Source organism: Portunus trituberculatus, chromosome 13 (assembly GCF_017591435.1).
Source record: "Portunus trituberculatus isolate SZX2019 chromosome 13, ASM1759143v1, whole genome shotgun sequence".
NCBI lineage: Eukaryota > Metazoa > Arthropoda > Malacostraca > Decapoda > Portunidae > Portunus > Portunus trituberculatus.
In genome coordinates this window covers 4,528,275-4,536,780 of record NC_059267.1, presented here as the reverse complement: position 1 = coordinate 4,536,780, position 8,506 = coordinate 4,528,275, and the positions used below count along the sequence as shown (strand labels likewise).

Here is an 8,506-nt window from a genome sequence, read left to right as displayed (position 1 = left end):
GTGAGGTGTGTACGAAGCGTGTTGAATCGAGTATGTTAATTCAAAAGATGTTGGTCTGATATATGGATCGATCGTGTGTTGATATTTTCCTTCCTAAGGTGTTATTTTACCGTGGTACGTACTTTTTACCTTAAAGGTTACATCGTTTATACGAGGAAAAATAATATTTTGTTGTTGTTGTTGTTGTTGTTAGATAAATCCTGCTAGATTTTTAAAAACGCTCCGGGTTTCCCTCTGCAAAGTAAAATTATAATGAAATCGCATTTGCCTTGAATTATACATAAAAGCATATATTATATTCTTTTGTGATAAGTAAAAGCATACATTATATTGTTTTGTGATAATAATTGGATTATGTGTTGTTTTTGTTTTATTGAGGAAATGTTTTCTTCTTCTTCTTCTTCTTTTCTGATAATCATTATTGTTATTTTTATTTTATTTTAGTTATTATAAGTGTTGTTGCTGCTGTTGCAGTAGTCATTTATCTGTTTATTTAATTATTCCATTCATTATGCTAATTAATGCAAATATTTGTGGATTGTGTGGTAATAGTAGTAGCAGTCATAGCAGCAACTGCAACGGCAGCAGCAGCAGCAAAGGTAGTGGTAATTATAATAATATCAGTAGTAACAGCAGCAACAATAGTGACAACACTGGTTGTGGCAACAAGCGCACTAAGAATATATTTTTTTTCAATATTTGTTCATATGTGTGTGTGTGTGTGTGTGTGTGTGTGTGTGTGTGTGTGTGTGTGTGTGTGTGTGTACAACCACTGGCTGACGTCACACACATAATCAGATAATAATTACATTTCATACACCATAATTTTTAACTTTACGATTATACATATTTTTCATCCTCCCTCCATAATGTACAGAACACTTATCCCAGCATAAATCTTCCTCCATATAGATATACCCTATATATTTTCAACACAGATTTACGCACAAACTGCCAACACCACAGCAGAACAAAGAACCAGTAGTTTTCACGTAATTTTATGCTACAACTCTGTTCATTTATACTCTCCTCTCTGCCATAACCCTCTCCCTCCCCCGCGTCTCTCTCTCTCTCTCTCTCTCTCTCTCTCTCTCTCTCTCTCTCTCTCTCTCTCTCTCTCTCTCTCTCATTCAGTTAAAATAAGCACTGTTGATAAAATTATGTACAGACTCTGTTAGCTTTTTATCCTTATTTTGGTCTTTTGTGTGGCTGGCAGAGAGAGAGAGAGAGAGAGAGAGAGAGAGAGAGAGAGAGAGAGAGAGAGAGAGAGAGAGAGAGAGAGAGAGACAGAGAGAGAGAGAGCATGCTGGGTTTAATATTACTATTTCATTTTTTGCCTTTGTTTTATTTATATCTATTCATTTGTTTATTTTTGTTTAAAATGTGTGTGTGTGTGTGTGTGTGTGTGTGTGTGTGTGTGTGTGTGTGTGTGTGTGTGTAATTCACCTCGGTCGTCTGCTGGTCACCCAGCCAGTCTTCCACATTACGGAGCGAGCTCAGAGCTCATAGACCGATCTTCGGGTAGGACTGAGACCACATCAACACACAACACACACCGGGAAAGCGAGGCCACAACCCCTCGAGTTACATCCCGTACCTATTTACTGCTAGGTGAACAGGAGCTACACATTAAGAGGCTTGCCCATTTGCCTCGCCGCTTACCGGGACTCGAACCCGGCCCTCTCGATTGTGAGTCGAGCGTGCTAACCACTACACTACGCGGTGTGTGTGTGTGTGTGTGTGTGTGTGTGTGTGTGTGTGTGTGTGTGTGTGTGTGATTAATGTGAGCTTATGGTACTATTCATAAATTCATCTCTCTCTCTCTCTCTCTCTCTCTCTCTCTCTCTCTCTCTGATCAAGCAAGAGAAGTTTGATGTGAAGAGTGAGTGAAAAATAAAGGGAAAAATGTAGGCAAAAAACTGTAGTTGAGAGAGAGAGAGAGAGAGAGAGAGAGAGAGAGAGAGAGAGTTTAACGGGAACGAAACGAGACGATTTTAAAAACAATAATTATAAAAAGAGTTAAAGTTCCGGAGTGTTTTGTGTATCGAGTGACTCTCTCTCTCTCTCTCTCTCTCTCTCTCTCTCTCTCTCTCTCTCTCTCTCTCAGTGATTGGAATGATTTTGTTTCTGTTTTTCTTTAAAATTGTTAGTTTATTGGTTTTATCCAGCCTCTCACTGTCTATTTTTATTTTTCTTCTATTACTCACTTTACGTGTCTTTTTTTTCTACTTCCCACTGTCTGTGCCTGTATGAGTTTGTCTTCGTCTGTGCATGCCTGTATCTCTCTCTCTCTCTCTCTCTCTCTCTCTCTCTCTCTCTCTCTCTCTCTCTCTCTCTCTCTCTCTCTCCACTACCCGACAGCCCTCTATATTACTATCTTTCTTATCAACATTGGATAAGAATATCAACTCTAACTGTTCACTGTGTGTGTGTGTGTGTGTGTGTGTGTGTGTGTGTGTGTGTGTGTGTGTGTGTGTGTGTGTGTGTGTGTGTGTGTGTGTGTGTGTGTGTGTGTGTGTGTGTGTAAATAAACATACATTCAGGTCTTGTAATACAATCAACAATAACAAATAATATCTTTCTCTTCTACTTCCCCCATCTTTCCTCCTCCTCCTCCTCCTCCTCCCCCCTCAGAAGGAAGAGATTACGATCAAAACTTTTTTTAACGCTTAACTAAACTGTCTAAAAGGAAGAGAGAGAGAGAGAGAGAGAGAGAGAGAGAGAGAGAGAGAGAGAGATAAATGAATGTGCGAGTGAGCGAGTGTGTGCAAAAGAGTAAGTGAAGATGCGTGAGAGGAAGATGACTATTAAAGAGAGAGAGAGAGAGAGAGAGAGAGAGAGAGAGAGAGAGAGAGAGAGAGAGAGAGAGAGAGAGAGAAGGGGGGAGGCCGGCATATCCCTCCCCCTTACCTTCCCTCACCCCACACTAACTCCAAAATCTATAATGTAGACGCTCTCTCTCTCTCTCTCTCTCTCTCTCTCTCTCTCTCTCTCTCTCTGAACATTGCGTAACGTTTTCATTGCTTTTCCCTGTGTTGTTGTCCTCTGCTGTCCAGGGAAGGGGGGAGGGGGTACTCTCTCTCTCTCTCTCTCTCTCTCTCTCTCTCTTTGCACAAGACTAAAGCAGTTGTAAGAGAGAGAGAGAGAGAGAGAGAGAGAGAGAGAGAGAGAGAGAGAGAGAGAGAGAGAGAGAGCTTAAAGAGGAGAGCTTGTGTAGCGGAGATTTTTTTTCTTTTCGTTTAAGAAGACCTGCAACTGTCTCAATAGTAAGAAAACTAAGAATCGTCTCCATCATCATAATTTTGCATCGTCCTCCCCATCATCATCCTCATTGTCTTAGCACCATTTAATCATTAGCCAGTGAGTGTTTCTTGTTACCCTTCTTGATTTTTATTTATCGTTTTCATTACTTAATTCACACGTCATCATCAAGAAAATAATTTTGTCTCACTTGAATGCAATTTATTCATATTGTAACTCTAAACCCAATCTTACCATTACCCGCTTTACTATTTTGTACACCTTAACCTAACCTAACTTATCTAACCTAACCTAACCACACCAAACACCACTAATCTTTCCTTTCACACGCCTAGACAACAAACATTAATTCCCTGACACGCCATCTGAAGCACCATAATATCCCTTGTCCTCCCAGTAACCCCCTATCCTTCCTCCTTTCCCCGTTGCTAAGACTCAATTACTTAACTAAATGCCTCTTCAGATCACGCTCACCACTGACTCCTACCCGTCACTCACATATCTTGGGGCAAGTTTAAGTGAGACAAGATCAGTTTGCCTCAAGTTACGAGGAAGTATGTTGCGTTAAGTTAGAGTAGACTTGATAGGAGAGGGGTGGATTGGGGGATGGGGAGGCAGGGTGGTTAGGTATTATAATGTTGAGTTTATACTGTCGGATTAGGTTTTTCTTATCCCAGAAGAGAGCTTGAATTTTATGTTTTGGTGTTTTTTTTTTTTAGCTCAGAAAGGGTTTAGATAAAATGTTTTGGGTGTTTAATGGGATTAAAGTGTATGAAATAAAGTTTGATTAATCGGGGAGTTTGAATTAGTGTTACTGTTTTTTAAATTTTTTTTTTTATTAGGGTTATAATGTCTTTATTTACAGTTTATAGTGTATCGGATGGGGTTGAGTTATGTTACAAGGGGTTTGAATTAAATCATTGTTTCTATTGGAATTATGGTGTACTTGAATAGGTGTGGTTAGATTTTAGTTCATATTAATTTTGATTATATTAGTATAAAAGTTTAAATTGGATATGGATTATTATTTATTTTTGGTGTATTTATTTGTTTATTTATTTATTTTTTTTTTTACTTGATTACAGAAAGATGGTATATTTAGGTATTGATAAATGGCGTTTTTGTGTTCATAATGCTGAAGATACACCACAATCGCCACTACACCACTCTCACTACATCATAGCTATGTCTGCCATACACCTCTCCCTCCACCACCACCACCACTAGCACAAGCACCATCATGCCGCCACGTAATCACAACCACTTCAAAACAACAGGCTGATCATGTTTCGGACACGTCACACCCTCGTTCTCTGTGTGTGTGTGTGTGTGTGTGTGTGTGTCGCGTGCCTAATTTTACTTAAGTGTGTTTACCATAAAAAAAAAAAGAATCTCTTTTTTTTTCTCTCTCTTTACATTTGTAACATTACTAATAACTTGAAAAAATAAGACTGATATTGATATTAAAGTAAACCAAGAGAGAGAGAGAGAGAGAGAGTCATCGAGTCACCACAAAGGCCGCTGACTCACAAATGACATCACGAGTTGAGATTGACTCACTGGTGACGACACAGAAGGTCATAAGCCACTTGCATTCCGCCTCCGGGTCCGTGTTTTTAAAAGTCTAGAGTCCTCGTAAGGATTATTTGAAAAGATTACACCCACAGATGATTATAGTCGGGTTCTCATTGTCTTTACTCCCAATGATTCTACACAATCCTTTTAAAACTTAAGAACCATTGATGCACCTTTAAAAATCCCAATTAGCTTCCAGTACTTCATGAAAAGCCCACTATAACTTCGCTTAAAATCTGTTTAACTAAATCAAGAAAACATCCTTGCAAACTACAATAACTCCTAATAGAATTTGCTAATAGTTGAGTTAAGAAGCAATCAAGAAAACATCCTTGCAAACTACAATAACTCCTAATAGAATTTGCTAATAGTTGAGTTAAGAAGCGGTTGTGTTGGAGACGGTCCTAAGAATAAAAACAAAAGGAAACTATGGAGATGCGAAGCTCGCCTACACACACACACACACTGGGCTGTTCCGCTAGAAGTACCATGTGGAGTGAGTGGCCGTTACCTCTGTTTATGGTGTGTGTGTGTGTGTGTGTGTGTGTGTGTGTGTTACGATAGACATTTTTACTCTAACCCGTTCCGTTTTCTTTGTATTACATTTACCTAAGAAAAACGGACACGCTATTGTATTGTAAGCAATCATGTATAACTCCCAGCGGAAATAGATATAAACAAATTATAATTCTTAGTTATTTACTTTTTCGAGAAGTACGTACATAATTATTTGGAGGAATTTATCTTAAAGAAACCTCGTATATTTTGTCAACATTATTGATCGCTTCCGTGCTCATTAATACCTTTTTTGTTCCAAAGGCGCTTAGTCTATAAGGTGATTGTTCGTATAGCGAGGAGGAAGCAATGAAAGTGCTGAGTGATAGCTTGGTGGAAAGTTATGGGAGTGCATCGAACCGGGCTGAGAGAGAGAGAGAGAGAGAGAGAGAGAGAGAGAGAGAGAGAGAGAGAGAGAGAGAGAGAGAGAATCAGCATATCGGAAACCGTCCCTAATCGAAACCAGCAGGGAATGAAAAATCAAAAAAACAAAAAAACAAAACATTTCCCCGTTAAGTAGAAAGAAGCCTAGGTGGTGTATGGTGACTATGAGGTCAAGGGACGTGAGAATGACGCAAGTGGGAGGCAGCAAGTCGGGTTTAGGAGGCGAGAACCCAGAGAACCGAGAGCCGAGTGAGAAGACTGAGCGCCGACCTCACATCGGGCCGGCTTCTCCCGTATCGGTTTGGGAACAAGGCCAGCGAGGAGAGAGGCGAGAGAGGAGAGAGTCGCCTCCAGCCTCTCTCCCACACTCCCACAAGAGAGGAGCGCAGTGGGGTGTTCATGCAACCCGGGGTGACAGTTGACTGGTGCATGGTGGCCACGACAGCCCTCCATCTTACCTCCCCCCTCCCCCTCCTCCTACTACACCAAGTTGCAACCTCACACCATATGGGCACTCAGCTCATGCGGCGATCACCATGCATTTTTTTACGTCATAATTCCTCTCTGTAGTAGCCACATCAAATTATTCATCTTTAGAGTGGCGTGAAAGGCATTTAGGTCAGTTATGATTACAAAAAAGTGGGGAACGTAAAAGAGGGGAGAACCGGCAACGAGAGATCAAAGTATAGAATGAAGCCGAAATGAAAACAAACCGTGCGAAGCCAGGAACATTGAGATCTAATCAACGGGTGGCGCATGCCTCCCCGCCCGCCACCTTTGTGTTCCATCTCATTTTTACTGTCTGCCTTCCTTTTTGTTGCACTCCTCACACTCCACAGCGCGTTGAATCGAATATGACTGCAGATTTATCCGTAAATTAATAGAGGTTGCTGCGAGCAAGGTTTACGCTGAGAGTTTAGAGGAAAACTTACACAGCCGTTAAGTATTTTTTCGTCTCTTCGGACGCCAACACAAGGCCGTTGTATATGCACACCGCTTATTATACAACTTATTTATCACCTTAATTACTTATTTCAACGGAGGGCAGAACGGACTTTCATGTTAGATAGATAATTTTTCTAAACATATTTCGAAGATCAGGGCTATTTATTTATAATGTGTCGGGGTTACTTGGTCTTAATATTAAGCGGAGCGAGCCCCTGCGAAGAGCCCTTTCCCCCCTTCCCCGGGCATTTAATTGGTTCTCAATGGCGGGAACCACGTGACTGAGGGGTTGTGGCCTCTTGTCTTTTCTTTGCGTACTTGAAGACCTCTTGTTACTAAATTTAGACCGGCACGCCTGAACACAATAGCGATCCAGGCTTCCCCATTGAACTCAGAAGCAACATCTTTATATTACCATTTATTTATTATCCATCAAAGAATTTATTAATCAACCAAAAAGATCAAGGACGAGGAGGAGGAGGAGGAGGAGGAAACGGCAGAGGAGGATGACGACGAGGACAAGAACGGTGATGAAACGAATGCTAATTATAGATTTTAAAGCTATTTTATTTACAAGCAAACAAGGGTGGTATCAAGCTGGCAGGAAGCAACAAAATGAGAACGAGGAGTTGGTGTTTTTGTTTGAGAGGAGGAAGACAGGAAAACGAGGAATAGGAGGAGGATGACGAAGAGGAGAGCGAGCAGTGATGACGAAAGCGAGAGAGCAGTGTGAGCAGGTGAGGATTCCAGGAACTCAGCCCAGCCCCGGGTAGTGAAGGCCGGACATGACGAACTCCACACTCCACTCCTCGCCACATCACCGTGCCGCTACCTGCTGTGCGTCCCCCGCCTCCCTTCATCTCCCTCAGCACGGCGGGGGGCAGGGAAGCAGAGGCACTTAAAAAAAAAAAAAAAACTACAGTCCCATTTAGCAGGGATAACTGATTAGCGGAGGGAAATTGGATAGCAAATGAGGCTGTGTTTTATGCTTTCTCGTTTCTTTTATTGAGCGAGGAGTTGTCTGGTTGGATAGATAACTGTATATGATTTACTAAATGAAAAAAAAAGTAATACTGTGACTAATTTGCTTTTTTTTATGATATAGGTTGAGTCAGTAAATATACGTCATTGTTTATAGATGAGGCAAATAAGACGAATCTGGTGGTGGGAAAACACGCGGTTAAGCAGTGTTTTTATCTCTCAAATGTTTCGACTCTTCGCTTGCTTCATACTCCTTGAACAAGTTGAACAAGACAAGAAGGTGGGAGCGTCAAATAGTAAAGTACTTCTGCTCCACTCCGTATTTCCTCATCCCCATATATATATATATATATATATATATATATATATATATATATATATATATATATATATATATATATATATATATATATATATATATATATATATATATATATATATTCTCCAATAAACTCCTATGCTAACTATGTTTTTTTTATTGGTAGTTCTTTTACTTGCAGGGTTCACCAACTAAGACAATGATGCATAAGTATCAGTAATGCATTAAAACATTCAAGCTTTAGGTAACGTCTGTGTAGAAGATAATTTATCACTGGAATGATAAAGAGCATCTAACTGAGGAGCTATTACAAAAGAACTTCGAAAACTCACTGAATCAGGTTAGATGGGTTATATTAGATTATTAATGAGAGACGTTTAAGTGCACGGTAACCAGATACCTGGGGAAGCAGTAAGTAATCAAACACCTGAGCACCTGGTTCCGTGTGACTGATTCAGCTCGCCACTGACCTCAATTTACTGAGAG

At 40.4% G+C, this 8,506-nt stretch overlaps 1 long non-coding RNA gene across 1 annotated transcript; it reads right to left on the bottom strand.

The window, feature by feature from the left end:
* Positions 1-7,266: 7,266 nt before the first annotated feature.
* Positions 7,267-8,464, bottom strand: LOC123503292. Its single transcript, XR_006674387.1, has 2 exons — positions 8,421-8,464; positions 7,267-7,617 (listed from the first exon to the last, which is right to left on the bottom strand). It is a non-coding gene; the product is annotated as an uncharacterized LOC123503292 (long non-coding RNA).
* Between the last annotated feature and the right edge of the window lie 42 nt (positions 8,465-8,506).